This window comes from Sorex araneus, chromosome 4 (assembly GCF_027595985.1).
Source record: "Sorex araneus isolate mSorAra2 chromosome 4, mSorAra2.pri, whole genome shotgun sequence".
Taxonomy (NCBI): Eukaryota; Metazoa; Chordata; class Mammalia; order Eulipotyphla; family Soricidae; genus Sorex; species Sorex araneus.
Genome location: NC_073305.1, coordinates 131,267,215 through 131,281,171, shown reverse-complemented (window position 1 = coordinate 131,281,171; position 13,957 = coordinate 131,267,215).

Genomic DNA, 13,957 nt, shown 5'->3' with positions numbered 1-13,957 from the left:
ACATCTTGTTCCCCAAGCACCATCAGAAATCATCCTGAGGACCTGGAGTGATAGTACAGTGGGTATGCAGACAAATTGGGTTTCATCCCTGATGTCCAATATGGTCCCCAAGTCTATCAGGAGTAATTCCTGAGTGCAGAGTCAGAAAAATCCCTGAGCACTGCTGGGTGTGGTTGATAGAAGAAGAAGAAGGAGGAGGAGGAGGAGGATTAGGAGGAGGAGGAGGATAAAGAGAAGAAGAAGAAGAAGAAGAAGAAGAAGAAGAAGAAGAAGAAGAAGAAGAAGAAGAAGAAGAAGAAGAAGAAGAAGAAGAAGAAGAAGAAGAAGAAGAAGAAGAAGAAGAAGAAGAATTAGGAGGAGGAGGAGGAGGAGGAGGAGAAGAAGGAGAAGAAGAAGAAGAAGAATTAGGAGGAGGAGGAGGAGGAGGAGAAGAAGGAGAAGAAGAAGAAGAAGAAGAAGAAGAAGAAGAAGAAGAAGAAGAAGAAGAAGAAGAAGAAGAAGAAGAGGAGGAGGAGGAGGAGGAAGAGGAGAAGGAAGAGGAGGAGGAGGAGGAGGGGAGGATGAAGAGGAGGGGAGGACGAGGAGAAGGAGGGGAGAAGGAGGAGTAGGAGACAGAGAAGGAGAAGGAGAAGACGAAGAAGAAGAAGAAGAAGAAGAAGAAGAAGAAGAAGAAGAAGAAGAAGAAGAAGAAGAAGAAGAAGAAGAAGAAGAAGAAGAAGAATTAGGAGGAGGAGGAGGAGGAGGAGGAGGAGAAGAAGGAGAAGAAGAAGAATAAGAATTAGGAGGAGGAGGAGGAGGAGGAGAAGAAGGAGAAGAAGAAGAAGAAGAAGAAGAAGAAGAAGAAGAAGAAGAAGAAGAAGAAGAAGAAGAAGAAGAAGAAGAAGAAGAAGAGGAGGAGGAGGAGGAGGAAGAGGAGAAGGAAGAGGAGGAGGAGGAGGAGGGGAGGATGAAGAGGAGGGGAGGACGAGGAGAAGGAGGGGAGAAGGAGGAGTAGGAGACAGAGAAGGAGAAGGAGAAGACGAAGAAGAAGAAGAAGAAGAAGAAGAAGAAGAAGAAGAAGAAGAAGAAGAAGAAGAAGAAGAAGAAGAAGAAGAAGAAGAAGAAGGAGAAGGAGAAGGAGGAGAAGGAGAAGGAGAAGAAAAAGAAGAGGAAGAGGAAAAGCAAGGAGAAGAGGAAGAAGAAGAAGAAAAAGAAGAAGACTGAGTACAGTGCAAGGAGTCTACTGTGAGTACTGCTGAGTGTGGTCCAACCACCCAAAAAATTATTATATAAATTAGAGAAATCCAATCCGAATCCTTTTCTCCAAAAAGAAGTTCAATTACATTATTTTATTATAATTTAACATATACATATCAATAAAAATACAAATAAGTAATATATAAACCATTAGCATAAAATATATTTAATTTAATTATGTTATATCAAGATAAAAGTAATGCAGAGATGTGACAAGATTGAAATATTACTTTAGCTCTTACTCATCTCACCATGTGAATTACCATCATTTCAATGCTAGATTGTACATTTGCATGTAATATCAGTATGATTTGAACATAATTTGAAACTTCATTATTATGCTAAATCTGACGAGTTTCAAAACCTGTTAGCTTTGAAAGATTGGCAGTGAACTTTTTTCCCCTTAAGAACTGATCACTTGGGGCTGGAGCAATAGCACAGTGGGTAGAGCGTTTGCCTTGCATGCAGCCAACCCAGGTTCGATTCCCAGCATCCCATATGGTCCCCTGAGCACCACCAGGGGTAATTCCTGAGTGCAGAGTCAGGAGTAACCCCTGTGCACCGCTGGGTGTGACTCAAAAAGCAAAAAAAAAAAAGAACTTATCACTTGTGTTTTGAGCTACAATTTTTCCTTTTCCTTTGTTTCAGTTTAAGCTTTGGTGATCTTAGTAAATATAATTTTATTTACTTTGTAGGATTTCTTTACTTTTATAATTTTATTACTTTGTAGGATTCAAAATATGTTATATAAACTAGAGAAACCCAATACAAATCCTTTTCTCCAAAGAGAAGTTCAATTACATTGTTTTTACTAAAATGTAATATATACATATCAATAAAAATATAGATAATATATAAATATAAATAAAATATAAATATATTTGTATAATTATATAAGCCTATTTATATGTTATATAATATATAGATATATTATATAATATATAAATATAAAAAATATATGATACTTTCCCCTTTCCTTCTTCTGTTATTTTATTTTTGTTGCAATGATTGAGAGTCACACATATATCTAGCTCTGCTATTCCCTGAGGGTCACCTGAGGTGATCATTCACAACTGGCTGCAGCCAGGGACACACAGTACAACTGCCAGGATTGTGTGCAGCACATGTTGTGGCACCACAGATTGAACTCTAGACCTTATGTTTGCAAGGCAGGTACTCTGAGCAACTGAAATGTTCCCCAGATTCCTATAAATATTTTTTAGTATTTTTTCAGTTGATGGGGGGGACTCCTAAGTGATACTCAGGAGGCGGCCCGAGCCCTCCCAGGGAGACACTGTGCATGGAGGTCACTAGGGCTGCACTTGGCAGTGCTCAGGCAACCAAAGGGATCAAACAGGACTGGCCACGTGCAAGGCACACACTGTAACACCTGTGCTATCTCTCTGGTCCCTGTTTTTACCCATTTTAATCATATTACTTTAGCTCTATTTGCTTAAACCAATATTTTGAATTTTCTAACTGAAAATCACCATTTCTATTAAGTACAAATTTATCTCCCAAATCACATTAATACTAAAACAATTTTATAACTACTTAAGATATCATGCTTTTCAAAGTAAGTGCCTATTCATAATTTAACTTGCTCATTCCCTGGGAAAATACCACTTTACAAAGATTATAGAGGTTGGATCAATTAATATCTAATGACTTTTATGAACTTCAGTCATTTCATTTTTCACACAACTCTACTTGTGTCCTGCAAGTGTCTCTAAGTAACTTAAAGAGAACTGTGCAAGGCAAACGCCCTACCCGCTGTGCTATTGCTCCAGCCCCGCCATCAGATAATTTGAACTGAAAAAAACAACAACATTAAATCCAAAATGTTACCTATACATCTGGATTTCTTTCTTTTTTATTTTTGTTTATGTTTTTGACCACACCCAGCAGTGTTCAGGGCATACTCTGACTCCTGGGAGTACCAGGTATCATGTGTTTGACCAAAACTTGTTTTTTTCAGTTCAAATTATCTGATGGCGGGGCTGGAGCAATAGCACAAGTTTTGGTCAAACACATGCAAGGTAGGCGTCTTATTGCTCCAGCCCCAATCTGAATTTCATAGTGATATTGTTTGGGAATATTATCCAAATATAAACATGTTTTTCAAATTATTAACAACTTGCATGAGCTGAAATGTGGTTCACAGGAAAATGCACAATCAATGTATCAATGTATCACTGTCACAGACATCCCGTTGCTCATCGATTTGCTCGAGCAGGCACCAGTAACATCTCTATTGTGAGACTTGTTACTGTTTTTGGCATATTGAATACGCCACCGGTAGCTTGCCAGGCTCTGCCGTGAGGGTCTCGGTAGCTTGCCGGGCTTTCCAAGAGGGGCAGAGGAATTGAACTCGGGTCAGCTGCATGCAAAGCAAACACCCATGTAACTCCATTAAAATAGCTATGTGTGGGGCTGGAGCTATAGCACAGCAGGTAGGGCATTTGCCTTGCACGCGGTCAACTCGGATTTGATTCCCAGCATCCCATGTGGTCCCTTGAGCACTGCCAGGAGTAATTCCTGATTGCAAAGTCAGGAGTAACCCTTGTGCATCACCGGGCGTGACCCAAAAAGCAAAATAAATGAATAAATATCTATGTGTTTATACCATGAAAGTGCATGACCGGGGTCGGAGTGATAGTACAGCGGGTAGGGTGTTTGCCTTACACTCGGCCAACTAAGGTTCAATTCCCAGCATCCCATATGGTCTCCTAAGCACTGCCAGGTGTGCAGAGCCAGAGTAACCCCTGAGCATCAGTGGGTGTGGCCCAAAAGGAAAAAAAGAGTATGACCAAGCATTTTTTTATACAATTTCAGTAAATTTTTACATTTTGATTGGTAAAATTTCTTCTCAGATATTCCCACGCTTATTTAAGATTGCTCCAGAAATCCCACCAAGAAAAACAAACAAACAAAATAAATAAATCCTACCTAGAAACCTTTGTGATCTTAAGCAATCAAGCTTGATGGGCCACCATGGCCACAACCCTTATATAATAATCAATTCAGCAGCCCTTAGAGCGATGTTTCTTTTTTTTTCTTTCTAAGATGGAACAAATTTTATGTACAGCAAAAATTGTAAACTGAAGCCTTTTCTAATGGTAGCCAGTAAAATCTCCCAGAGTCAAAAGATATTTGGGGAAATATAAGACACGTGGGAGTTTATGTAGAAAAGACCACTATTGTGGATCATAAAGAGACTCATCTGAGATTAAAACAACTTAACCAGGGGACTGGGGAAAGAGTACAGTGTGTAAGGTGCTTGCTTGGTACATGGCTAACCTGGGTTTGATGCCCTGCTCCACATACAGTTCCTTCACCAGGAATGATCACAGAGCACAGTCAGGAGTAAGCCCGGAGACAATGGGATGTGGCCCCCAAACAAAACAAAAACAAAAAATTCTCCAAAGCACAAACACAATACCTATTTTTCTGAGAAGAGATATCTTCTTAAACTCCCCAATAGTCTTCATCTAACTTGCCTTTTGGGAATAGTGTGTGGTACATGACATCTGCTTTGTAAATATTTGTTGAGTAGAAGGACCATAATTGCATCTGCTCTTGAATTTGTATCTGAAATTTAATACTGAATCCCTTTCCTTCCAATTTGGCTTTAATTACTGAGTACCATTAGCATTTTGGTCATGAGATAAAACCTATAATAATAACATTACTTTTTCTCTGTGATGTAGAACTACTAATTCTTTAAATTACTTTCAAAGTTACATTTTTCCTTATTGGTATTGCTAAAGCAAATGTAAGCAGAACATATTCAAAATGTACAGTTAGACATTGGGTCTTTGGGCGAGGGAGGTGGCTACACTAGTGATGGTGTGGTGTTGGAATTATGTGCACGAGAAACTAGTAATAACAGTAATGTAAATCCCATAACCATAATCAATTTAAAAAATGTTACTTGGGCAGCAAGTCTCTGGAGTTCTGGGCTAGCGGCCCCAAGATTGTTTCTGGATCTGTTCTTGTTCTGTGCTTCCCCACTGAGACCTCCTGACCCCACAAATCTCAAATTGCATCCCCTCGGTCCACTCAGTGCTTTTAAAAGGTGAGATGACACATCTCTGGGTTGCTCCATCTCTTCTTACTCCTTCCAAACTGAACTCTTCTGACTTGTTTCTGTTGCATCATTAATCAGACGGAACAGGGAAGGAGAGGGATGTGATGGAGACTGTAAGGGTGGATGGAAAATGTGGTTCACTCTTAAAGTGGCAGTAATACCAAACTTCTATTAAGTGAGCTTCTCTAGTAGACTACTGTAACATCTTGTTGCTATGTAACCTTCCTATTTAAAAGCACTATGACCATCTTATAAATAAATCAGAATAGAAAGAAGGAAAAGAATACTTCCACTATTCTAACCTACTTTCTATTTTCCCATGATTTTTCCATTCATCACAATTTAAGTTGTAAAATACAATTTAAAACCTGTATTATTTCTACTGTCAAATAATACTTCAAAGCAAAGGCACTCAACTATTGAGTTAACTAATATGCTAACTAAATGTACGCTAGGCACTATAGAAATGCAAGATATATTAGACACAATTTCTACCATCCAGAAACCCAGGGCCTAAAAAGACAGCTAAGACTCCTGTGACAGATTTTCATTTTATTCAACATTGTTATTTCCTTATTACGTTGGTGTAGATAAAAGGAAAAATGTACCCATGGAGCTGAAGAGATATTACTGGGGTAAGGCATTTACCTTGCACATGGATGACCCTGGTTTGATCCCCAGCACCACAAATAGACCCCAGAGCACCGCCAGGAGTGATCCTTGAGTATTTCTAGGTGGAACCCAAAACAGAACAAAACAAAACAAAAAATGGACCCAGATTGAATGAAATGACATTATTAAAGAAACTGCTTTGATTATTTCTCTTAAAGTTGAATTTCTAAGAACCTGTAAGTCGTCGTGTTAAATGAGTATTTATAAATAAAAGGTAGAGAATAATAAAATTCATAAGAAAGACAGAAACTAATTTATCTGGAGAATCATATTTCTGTAATATTACTTTTATGTACATATGTATGTATATATGTTCAAGGCAAGTGCTCTATCACCGAGCTACGTTCTCAGCCCTTGTAATATCATTTTATTTAAGATCACATGGGAACCACATGCTAATTTGGTAAGTCATTAATAATGTAAATATTGGACCGGGAAAATAGCTCTAATATAAATGCACATTTCTAGCAAGTTGATGGTGTTCAGGTTGATCCCAGGCACTTCACAGTCCCCCTCAACATTGCTCGGTAGCTGCCGCCAAGATGTGATCCCGGGGGCCGCACATGTGTGCGGCCTCTCCACAGCTGCACGAGCGTGAGTCCAGACGCCAGCTAAAGTTTTCGGCATGGGCAGCTCCTCGAAGAATGTCACCAGACTGAGAACTAAGCCGAGGCCCCATGCCCACCCAGAAGGGGAAAGGTATTCTCTCTCTCTCTCTCTCTCTCTCTCTCTCTCTCTCTCTCTCTCTCTCTCTCTCTCTCTCTCTCTCTCTCTCTCTCTCTCTCTCACCTCTTCCTTGCCGGGGGTGAAGGGCGTGGTGACCGCCATATTATGACGACCACAGATGGAGTTTACAAGCTTGCAATGATCCAATACCTGGAAGAAATCTCCCTGGACTTAGTTGCTAAAGTACAGAAATCTCTTCGCAACTGGTCTGGCTCTAGTGTGGTACTCCTAACAATAATAGTGAGGTTTGTGTTGAAATATTGAATGTAACCAAAGTAAAGAGAAAGTAAAGTGAAATTTATCAGTTACAAGGTGGGGGGATGCGGGGGGGGGCCCCCGGGATGGGAGGTGTACTGTGTTTTTTTTTTTTTGGTGGTGGGATATGGGCACTGGTGAAAGGATGGTTGTTTCAGCATTGTATAACTGAGACTTAAGCCTGAAAGCATTGTAATTTTCCACATGGTGATTCAATAAAATAAAATTCTTAAAAAAAAAAAAAACATTGCTTGGTAGCCCATGAATAGCCCTGAATCTCCTGAGCACTGTGAATATTGACCCTATATGAAACCAGTACATACTAAATATCAGAGCATTTTAATGATGTTATCACATGGTATCTTATAACAAACACTGATAATAAAATTTTCTAGTGGACTTTTTCCCTCCCTAACAATTTTATAGGTTGTAGGGTTTTGTGTGTTCATATCAAATCATCTACAACATTTTCTGAATCAGGTTGAAAGGCTGTGTTGCTTATTTATGCTATTTTTGAACTACTTACATCCATATATTCATCACACTTTTATTTAGCTCATTTAAAGTGGTAAGCTTGATTTAAAACATTAAGAAATATCTAAACCATAATAAGCAGGATCATTGAATAAAAATAGCTTTGTACATGGCATGCAAACCAAAGTGGTGGTCTGCCAAAATTTTCCCTATGCCAAAGAGATACAATCCCTGTGTTTTCAAAGTGCAACCTTTATTTCTCCTAAGAAATATATAAGAGATGTACAGGGGTTATGGTGCTTCACTTGCATGTGGTCACCCCAGTTCCCTCGCCCCTGATGCCATACATGGTTCCTCAAGCATAGCCAGGAGTGATCTCTGAGCACAGAGGTAGAAGTAAGCCTTGAGCTTGCCAGGTGTGGAAGAAAGGAAAGGAAGAGGAAAAAGAAGGAAGGAACAGAAGGAGGGATGGAGGGAAGAGAAAAAGAGGAAGAAAGAAAGAGGAGGAAGAGGGAGGGAGGGAAGAGAAAAAGAGGAAAAAAAGAAGAAGGGGAAGAGGGAGAGAGGGAAGAGGGAAGGAAGGAGGGAGGAAGGAGGGAAGGAAGGAGGGAAGGAAGGCAGGAAGGAAGGCAGGAAGGAAGGAAGGAAGGAAGGAAGGAAGGAAGGAAGGAAGGAAGGAAGGAAGGAAGGAAGGAAGGAAGGAAGGAATAAGGAAGGGAGGGAGGGAGGGAGGGAGCTGAAGGAAGGGAGGAAGGGAGGAAGGGAGGGAAAGAGGGAGGGAAGAAAGAAGAATTTTTAGATTTCAAAATAAATATCCTTGTAATCATTTTGCATGGTTCTGATCTGTACCAATAATGTTTGATCATGGACTAAAGAAATGTTTCATGTTTTTTTTCCAGTTTTAATGCCAAGTGATAAAACTGCTGATATGTAGCTCATAAATATTTTATTAGATTTTTATGTGCATTAAGCTAGAGAGATGTCTTATTTTCATGAATTTATTACAATAATTTAAGTAGTCATAAAAATTAAAATTTGCATTTAAATAATTCTTTTCTCTTGGGATCTCAATTGTTTTTGCACTTCAATTAATGATGGATGGCAGGTTATTATTCCCAGCTTCACTTTTTTTATTCCATCGTTATAATCCCTGCTTTGTTTTTTTTTTGTTTGTTTTTAGTCCTCTGTCAGTTTCCAGACAGACTATTTTAGGACCTCATATTTGCCTCCAGAACCAGCCATTTTAGAGAATTAATTGCATATACTCTCGGTACCTTGCCGGGCCCCTCTCGGAGAGCCCGGCAAGCTACCAAGAGTATGGCACCCGCACGGCAGAGCCTGGCAAGCTACGCATGCGTATTGGATATGCCAAAAACAGTAACAACAAGTCTGTCAATGAGAGATGTTACTGGTGCCCGCTCGAACAAATCGATGAGCAACGGGATGACAGTGACAGTGAATAAAATGATATTGTTCAGTAGAAACTTTACGGTTGAAGTCCAGCTTAAAGATTATATCATTCCAAGGCTTCACTTATTTCAAAATCTTATCTACATAAAGAATTTAATAATAGCCAAAGGTTTACCATCATTAACAAGTCTTCCTTTCTAGCAGCAAACTACCTCCCATAAATAAGTTATACACTAATAATACTTAAAATTGTCATTCTCAGTGATTCAGGCATACTGCATTTTTTTGGAGGGTGGCAGTTGTCAGGACTCACTCCTGGCTATTCATTCAGGGGTCACTCCTGTAAGTGCTCACGAACCCATATGAGGTGCCAAGGAAACCAGATGGGCAGTGTATAAGACAAGCACCCTACCCACTCTCTAGCCATAAAGATACTGTATTTCTTTTCTCTAAAAGCAGAGGTGCACCCCTATCTTGGTACAGGCCTGATGGGGGTAGTGTCCGGAGCCTCGAAGCTGGGGGCAGGCAGAGCTGGCAGGCTGCACCACTAGGAGTCGCTTAATCTCCCTCTATCCAGATACAGGCCCGATGGGGGTGGCTTCCGAAGCTGTGGCCCCATTAATGGCCTCGAGTTATTCTCTCCCTCCATATCTCATAAGAACCATAAATTATCCTCTTAGGTGCAAATTTCACTAAGGCAACCCGATCACCAGAACGCATTAGGCCAATAATTCAATTGCCACACCTCAATTACTATTACACCAAAACCACAACAGTAACAGTAATCGTGAAAGTCTAAACTGCACAGGTCACAATAGTAAAGCAATGCAGAAGTCCACCAAACTTAGTTAGTGAAGAAACTAGCCCAGAAGTCCCAACCAGTAATGAAGCACTAGACAATCTCTCTGACAAGGAATTTAGAAGGAAGCTACTGAGGGTGCATAGGGAGCTAAAAGAAACAATGGAACACACCGCCAATAAAATACAAGAGGATTTGAGAGCAAAAAAGTGGGAAATGCAAACAAAATTACAAACAGAAATGACAGATCTGAAATACCTGGTAGGTGAATTGAAAAACTCAGTGGAAGGTCTCAGCAGCAGAGTAACAGCTGACAGAATCAGTGAACTCCAATATAAAGTGCAGAGAATCTCCAGACAACAGCAGAAAATGGAAAAAAGCCTCAAAATGAACCAAGAGATGTCAACAAAAAATCAGGATGAGCCAAGAGGAATAGCATAAAAATCATTGGAATCCCAGAGGGTAAGGAAGAAAACCCTGATGAAGAGGAAACTATCAAAGACATCATAGCTAAGATATTCCCAGCTCTGAAGAGCACATATGGCCAGATTTAGGAGGCCCAAAGGGTACTAGCTAAAAGAAATCCAAATAAAAATACTCCAAGACACATCCTGATCAGAATGACAAAAACCATAGACAGAGACAAAATTCTGAAAGCAGAAAGATCAAAGAAAGAAATTGCCTATAAAGGAGCTTCCTTAAGATTTACAGCCGATTTATCTGATGAAATCCTCAGAGCCTGAAGACAGTGGTGGGATATAGTGAATTATGATTCTTGGTGGTGGAATATGTGCACTGGTGAAGAGACAGGTGTTTGAGCATTGTATAACTGAGACTTAAACCTGAAAGCTTTGTAACTTTCCACATGGTGAACTAATAAAAGAAAAAAAAAAGAAAAAACTCAATGAAATGAATGCCTCACCAAAAATACCCAGCTAGACACTCATTCATATCAGAAAGAACAACCCACAATTTCACAGAGAAGCAATAACTCAGGAACTTCAAAGACTCAAAACCATGGTTACACGAACAAATAAACAGGCTATTTTAAGACAAGACAAGCCCCTCAAATACATCAAACTTCAGCAAAAAGATGGGACAAAACCCTATAACAATAATCTCTCCCAATGTCAATGGGCTAAACACACCAGTTAAAAGACACAGAATGGCACGATGAATCAGAAAATTGAACCCAACATTCTGCTGCCTGCAAGAAACACATCTGAACAGTCAGAACAAACACAGATTCAAAGTCAAAAGCTGGAAAACAATTTTACAGGCAAACAACTCCCTCAAAAAAGCTGGGGTGGCCATTCTGGTATTAGGATATATTGATTTCAGACTGAAGAAGGTCACAAGAGACAGATCTTATTGATCAAGGGATCTGTACATCAGGAAGAACTTACACTCCTAAATGTATCATTGTATCACTGTCATCCCATTGCTCATTGATTTGCTCGAGCGGGCACCAGTAACATCTCCATTGTGAGACTTGTTACTGTTTTTGGCATATCGAATATGCCACGGGTAACTTGCCAGGCTCTGCTGTGTGGGTAAGATACTCTCGGTAGCTTGCTGGGCTCTTCGAGAGGGGCGGAGGAATCGAACTCAGGTCGGCAGTGTTCAAGGCAAACACCCTACTCGCTGTGCTATCGCTCAAGCCCACTCCTAAATGTATGTGCATCTAATGAGGGACCACATACCATCATAAAATTAAGAAGATAGAGATTGTGTCAACAATCTTCTCAGACTGTGATGCACTTAAAAGTGAGTCACACACACAAACAGAAAATCAAATCAAATACCTGGAAATTAAACAGCTCACTACTGAACAATGAGTGACTTAGAAAGGAAATCAAAAGATTCCTGGAAACAAACGAAAATGAAGACAGGAGTTACCAGAATTTATGGAACAGGGCAAAAACTGTGTTAAGAGGAAAGTAGAATGCCCTGCCGAAGAGGCAGCGTGGGGTAGTGGGGGATGGGGCAGGGGTGTGGGAAGGATACTGGGAACATTGCTGGAGAAGAATGGGCACTGGTGGAGGTGTGGGTAAATGATCACTGTATGACTGAAATGCAAACACGAAAGTTCATAAGTTTGTAACTGTACCTCACAGTGATTCACTAATAAATTTTTTTTTAAAAAAAGAGAAAAGTATATAGCTCTACAAGTATTCCTCAGGAAGGAAGAGCAAGCCCACATAAGTAACCTAACCTCACAGCTTAAGAGCTTGGAGAATGACCAACTAAAGGAGCCTAGCCCATGCAGGAGGAAGGAAATTATAAAACTTAGAGCAGAAATTAATGAGATGGAAACCCAAAAAATAATCCAAAAGATCAATGAAACCAAGAGCTGGTTCTTTGAGAAAATAAACAATAAACAATAAAGGATTGATAAACCTCTAGCAAGACTCACAAAGAAGGGGAGAGAGAAAACCCTAATAAAACCTAATAAGCTGAATCAGAAACAAAAAGAAGCACATCACAAAGAAACTACAGAAATTCAAAGGATCCTCAGAAATTACTTTGAGAATCTTTATGCCACAAAACAAGAAAATCTAGAAAAAAATGGATAAATTCCTGGATTCCTACACACTCCCGAGGCTGAACCAAGAAGACCTGGAGTAACTGAACAGACCTATCAAGGAAATTGAAATCGTAGTAAAAAGTCTCCCCAAAGCATAAGTCCTGGCCCAGATGGATTCACTAGTGAATTCTTCCAAATTTTAAAGGGACTTACTCTAAATCCTTTTTAAGCTTTTCCAGGAAATTAAAGAATCAGAAACACATCCAAACAGTTTCTATGAAGCAAAAGCAGACAAAGATACCACAAAAAAAAAGAGAGAGAGAATTACAGACCAATATCTCTGATTGATGTCGGTGGGCCCCACGGGTGACTTACGTGAAGCGGGGAGGAGAAAGACGGTCACTTTCTCCCCAGCCGCCTCTACCACTCGGGACCCAGAGTTACTGGGTTCTTGTCTCGCTCACGGAAAAGAATTTCAGGAGTAGACAAGCAGTGAAGTAAATAGATTTTATTCAGAGGTTTCTGAGGGAAGGAGGAAGGGATAAGTGGAAAGGAAAAAACAGTAGGAGTAACGCGCTCAAGAGAGAACGCGGGCTTCTCCAAGGGTGGAGGAAGCTCTACACACATCCTAGCATTGGACACGAAAGCATGAAAGTACACATCTCAAGGGGGGGGGGATGCGGGCGACACATGTGCTCGGGCACCACGTGTGCTCAGCCACGTAGGCACAAGCAGCACATGGGCTCAGGCAGCATATGCGCGTCCTTCCTTTGTTCAAGGTGTCTTTTATAGGGTTTCTTCAAACTGCCCTCACCCACATGGGGTTTCTTTCCAGGTGAAAGTTTGTTGCTAAGGTTACCAGGGAGGTTGGGAGTGGTGATGGCCTTCTTTGGGGAACCTCCTGGGGAGGGGTCCATTATCCTCAGGGTCTGCTGATGGTTTCCTCCGGGGTCTTTTGTTTTCTTGAATCTGCAAGTCTTAAGAGTCTCCTTCCCAGAGACTCTGTTAAATCTCAATTTTCATTGCCAAGGGCCTTTCTCTATCTACCTGCCTACATCATGACCACAGACGCAAAGATTCTCAACAAAATTCTAGCAAACAGAACCCAATGACTCATCAAAATGATTATACACCATGACCATGTAGGATTTATCCTGGGGATGCAAGGATGGCTTAACATTTGAAAGTCAATCAATATAATCCATCATATCAATAAAAGAAAACAACCATATTACCATGTCAATAGATGCAGAGAAAGCATTTGACAAGATCCAGTACTTTCCCCATTGACAATAATGCTTGCCAAGGGCTTGTGGTAGATGGCTTTGGCTATATTGAGGAAAGTTCCTTCAATGCCCATTTTGCTGAAAGTTTTCGTTATAAATAGGTGCTGAATCTTGTCAAGTGAGGAGAAACTAAAAGACTTTCCTCTAAGATCAGGCACAAGACGAGGTTGCCCATTCTCACCACTCCTATTCAATATAGTACTGGAAATTCTGGTCATAGTTAGGCAAGAAAAAGATATCAAGAGCATACAGATAGAAAAGGAAGAGGTCAAGCTATCACTATTTGTGGACAATATGATACTATACTTACAAAATCCTAAAGACTCTACAAAAAAGTTCCTAGAAACAATAGGTTTGTATTGTAAAGTGGCAGCTACAAAATCAACAACCAAAAGTCCATGGCTTTCCTATATACAAATAATGAAAAAGAAGAAAAAGATATTTAGAAAAATCCCATCCACAATAGTACCTTAGAAAATCAA